Source organism: Nannospalax galili, unplaced genomic scaffold (assembly GCF_000622305.1).
Source record: "Nannospalax galili isolate Female #2095 unplaced genomic scaffold, S.galili_v1.0 scaffold902, whole genome shotgun sequence".
In the NCBI taxonomy this organism is placed as follows: domain Eukaryota; kingdom Metazoa; phylum Chordata; class Mammalia; order Rodentia; family Spalacidae; genus Nannospalax; species Nannospalax galili.
In genome coordinates this window covers 1591363-1596651 of record NW_008347814.1, presented here as the reverse complement: position 1 = coordinate 1596651, position 5289 = coordinate 1591363, and positions in this window count along the sequence as shown.

Genomic DNA, 5289 nt, shown 5'->3' with positions numbered 1-5289 from the left:
ACATGGGTGGTGAGTTTGGATATTTTCTTTTTTTGTTGTTGTTATTTTTGTTTTTTGCTCTTTTTGAGACAGGGTCTCCCTGTAGCTTCAGCTGCCTGGAACTCGCTCTGTAGACCAGGCTGGCCTCCAACTCACAGAGATCCGCCTGCCTCTGCCTCCCAAGTGCTGGGATTAAAGGCGTGCACCACCATGCCTGGCAGAGTTTGGATATTTTCAATAAGCAACATATTCAAATGCAGAGCTCATTGGAGTAACTTCTGTCTGTTTTGAAGGAACTGGAGTTTTCTGTGTGCATGGTCTAGAGAGATGCATTCCAGAAAACTTTAACAATGACAGTGTGTTGGACAAGACATGAAAGCTGGGTATCAGTTCTGCAAAGTGAGATCATTTATAGGAAGACATTTTGAAAGGTAAAACACAGCCAATACAAAGTTAAATGATGCTATTTTGTCACTTTTTAAGGGCTGGGCCTTCACTCCCTTGAATTCCGTCTTCAGCACACATATACAAAACAGATGTTGTCCATCAAAGTGCTTTGATGTTGAGGATTCGGCTCAGGCTAGACTGACCATCATTATTCATACAGATGCCTTTCAATTTTTAAAATTCTCTTTGACCTATAATCACATAGTAAAAAGGCCCCCAAAGTCATAGGGATAGAAAATGGAAAAAAAAAAAGCATGCATGTGGATTTTTAGAGATACCTAATACTTGCCATATGCCACTCATAATTCTAAATGTTCCTCAGAACAACCCCTTTAAGGAGTGTTACTGGTGTTCTCCCCATTTCATAGTTGATAAACCTAAAGCACAGTAACTTAAATCTGAAGCTTAGTGACTGTCTCACATCACAGTTACCAAATGACAGGTCAGTGTCTTATTGTTGTCCCCAAATACTAATCTTGCTCTTATTTCCAAAGATGACCTTGTTTAACAGTTAATTGCAATTATGTATTAGTTTTCTATTTCTGCATAACAAATTGTCTAAAATTTAGAGGCTTCAACAATAAGTCTGTATTAACTCCCAGCATTTCTGGGTCAGGTATCCAAGCCTGGTTTAACTGAGTGTCTCTGACTGAAGGTCGGTTTTTAGGCTGCAGTAGAAATGACAGTCACTGATGCAGCTTTATCTGAAGGTCCAGCATGGGGACCTACATTGGCATAGTTGTTGGCTCAGTTCCTCCTAGTCTATTGGACAGAGAGTCTCAAGTCCTGATGGCCAGAGACAAAGGTCCCTCTCTCTTACCACATGGATGTCTCTCCTTAAGGTTTCCTCAGAGAGAGATAGAGAGAAAGGGGGCAGGAACAAAAGCAAATGCCACAATGCTTTTATAACTTAATTTCAGAAGTGACATCCAACCACTGTGGACATATTCTGTTCATTAGAAGCAATTCATTAAATCCCACCAAGGATCACTGAGCCATCACAAAGCTTAGCTACTATGCTCACTTTCTAGGATTGCTCCAGGAATTAAGTGTTCTTTAACAACAACAGAAAATATCCTTTGCATTTTGCCTTCAGAGATGTGAAAGTAATCCCTCATTTATGTAATGGCTAAAATTCTATTGTGTGGGAATTATGCAACTTCGGAAATTAGTACCCTACTGGTAGGTATGTAGATTATTTCATGCAAAATGCCCTCTTCACTAAATGCCAAGTATGTGGCAAACATAAATGCACTAAAAAATGAAGTCGGAGGGAGAGGGGAAAAACCCAGCCAACAGTTTGGTGTTCCAAAATCTGAACAACTAACTACGTTTCACTTTTCAGTCATGGGTTTGACATCTTTTAATCCTGTGTAAATTAATCCATGTGTGCATTTTTTTTCTAAAAAGAATTCTCTATTCATTTTATTCTTTTCCAATGTCATTTTTTTTCTTTTTCAATCTGGAAAAAATATGTCACAGACTAAACTTCATGTTAATTGTTCGGCTAATCACAAAAAGTGGAGAGAAATGTCGGGGCACAGAAAGCCCTGTGTGCAGGGTACTCTGGGTACTCATGGGTCTTCTCCTGTGACATGGTGATAACTACAGCAACTGGGTCCGTGCCACCCCAAGTCAATTATTATCACTACATCAGAAGCATCACTCTCACGCTTGACTGTTGTGTTACAAATCAGCACCCACTTTTTCAGAGAATACCTCCTACTACAGCCAGTGTTCTGAGTTGGTAGAGCAGAGAGCTTTGGATTTAGACAGATCAGAGTTGGAGTCTTAGTCCCTGTGTGGTCTTAGATAAGCATTTAACTTGCTTCCCTATCTCAGCTTCCTTATCTTAGAAATGGATAGGCTCACCCCTTCCTCCAGAGGCTGGGTCAGAGTGAGGGGTTCAATAAATGACAGAACCCATCAACATCCACTAGGCCAATGAAGGAAAGATTAAACTCTCCAGAAGTCTTGGAAAGTAGACTGACCTTCCAGTGGAAGAAAAGTCTTAAACATTTTAAAGCTAGTAGGCAAGGTCAGAAAAAAGGGAAAGGAAAAGGGAAGCAGAATTCAACATCAGAAGGGCCCTTGTGTGTCCCTTCTGTGTGTGTACATGTATGTGCACATGTATGTAGAGGCCAGAGGACAATCTCAAGTGTCATTCTCAGGAATGTCATCCACTTCCTTTGAGACAAGATCTCTCACTGGCTTGGAACTTGAAGAGTAGGCGAGACTAGCTGGCCAGTGAATCCCAAGGATCCAACAGTCTCTACCTCCATAATGCTGGGATTCCAAGGGCCCTAAAATACCCAGCAATTTTATGTGAGTTCTATGGATTGAATTCAAGTCCCCATGCTTGTGAGGCAAGCACTTTACCAACTGAGCTATCTCCCCACCCCAGGAATGACCTTCTTAAGGTAATAGATTGAGTATTCACTAGGCATGGTGGCAGCACTCAGGTGACCAAGGTAGGAGGATTGTAAGTTTGAAGCCAGTCTGAGCCACATGCTGAGACTCTGTCTCTTAAAAAAAAAAAAAAGTGTGAGTGTCACCAACATAATTTCCATCTTTTCCCAAATTACCTTAAACCCATGGAATTTTTAAGGTAACTATCACCAGTAATTGCATGGTTTTGAGCAAACTCAAAACTCCTCAGAAAAGACAAATGTCTTCCTATTTCTTGAAAAGATGAGACTTATGTGAGAAAATTTCAGCATCAGCTGATGACTGAAATTCACTACAGATACCAGAGATTTCCCCAACAGCCAATTCTGGTAGGATGGGGGTGGGGGTGGGGGGAACCTATGGAACAGAGACTGACAGGGGAAAGGCTGCTGGACATACCTGGGAGGAAAGCTTTGAGAACCTCCCCATTTATTTCGTCCCCTAGCTACAGGGAACATGACTAGAAAGAGAGAGCACCCCTACAACAGAAAACCCAGCTGAGTGTAAGGGACTCTGTGAATGCAGTATTTGCATCTTACTGAAAGCAGGCTCTGTGAAGTCCCAGTGCTGCAGGCTGTGTGCTGGGGTAAAGATCCCAGGAAAGGATGTAAATGGAGTGCTTTGAGGGCCAAGGAAATTGCTCCCTGGGTAAGAGTGTTTGCCATGCAAGCCTGGTGACCTGAGTTCAATCCTCAGAACCCACATAAAGGAGAGAACCACCTCACAAAGTTGTCCTCTAACAAGGCAAGTGCTCTCGCGTGCACACACACACACACACACACACACAGGCAGGCACACAAATAAAATAATAAAATTAAATTTAAAAGAAAGTGATTTAGGGCTCAAGAGATGGCTCAGTGATTAAGAGGGCTTGCTCCTCTTCCAGAAGACCCAGATTTGGTTCCCAGCACCCATACTGGGTGGCTCACAAGTGCTTGTAATTTCAGCTGTAGGTGATCCAATCCCCTCCTCTGGCCTCCTCAGGCACCTGCATACACATGGCACACACACACACACACACACACACACACACACACACACACATGCGAATGAATTATATGTAATATATATAAAGTGCTTTGAAACTTCTGTTAATTGCATACAATAATTGGGTACAATCTATGGCTCTTTGGTGAATAAAAACCGTCCTTTGGTTGTGACCTGTGCACAGATATCAGCCTTGACTTCCCCCACTATGGTTCTAATACAATTCTGGCTACATGGGGTGGTAGGTAATGCCAGCACACCCACAGTTCAGTCTGGAGGCCTCTACACATTGGACAAAGCCAGTAACTCAAGGCACAGAAGGGACAGCAGGGAAGACCCCACTGCCTGAGGCATTTTTTTGTCATGGGGTTCTCCGGGACACTGTGGGACATAATCAGTGCTTCTGGCCTCTAGACGCTGAGATATCACTGCAACTACCCAATCTGTAATAACCAAAAATGTGCCAAGAGAATGCCAAATTGGGATGGGAGGTGTGCAAAGCCTCCCCTGCTGACAACCAGTATTCACATAAAGAAATAAAGCAAGGACTAGTCATTAGAGGGGAGGTGTTTACTGGCTGGTATTTTGTTGTAATGAAATGATAGAGTTCAGATTTCAGAGTGGGTACAGAAGTAGCAAAGGTTGTTGGTGCTTGGTAAACACAAATGTGGCACTCATATTTCCATCCAAAGGACTGCCACCTCCACAGCCAGTGCTTCACCATAATCACCTGGGGACGATGGAGGATGGTGCACAGGGTTCAATTTGCATAACCTGCTGCCATGCAACATCACTAGTATATGTCTGTATTTCCTGCTGGTGACAGGGGCCTTGGCTTGGCAGGAAAAATCCTTGTTAGAGAGCAATATTCTCTTCTTATCCCCAAAATTCCTAGCAACAAAGTATGTCTCAATGATCAGGGCTGGGTAGAGAGGATTCAGCTGGCCATGTACTTGCCATACAAATATAAGCAACTGAATTAAGATTCTCAGCATCCATGTAAAAAGCTGGACATGATGGCACATGTCTATAACCCCCAGGGTTGGAGAAGCAGAGGTGGTCACATCCCTGGAGCTTCCTGGCCAGCCAGTCTAGTAGAATCAAGAGCCCCATGTTCAGTGAGAGATCTTGTATCAAAAAGTAATAAAGTGTGGGGCTGGAGAGATGGTTCAGCAATTAAGAGAACAGGCTGCTCTTGCAGAGGACCTGGGTTCTACTCCCAGCATCTACATAGTGGTTAACAACTATCCATAATTCCAGTTCCAGGGGAATGCAATGCCCTCTTCCGATCACCATGAGCATTGCATAACACAGGTGCACTTAAATACATGCAAGCAATATACACATACACATAAAAAAATTTTAAAGTAATAAAGTGGAGATTGAGGAAGACACCTGACATTGATCTCTAGCTTCTATGTACACACA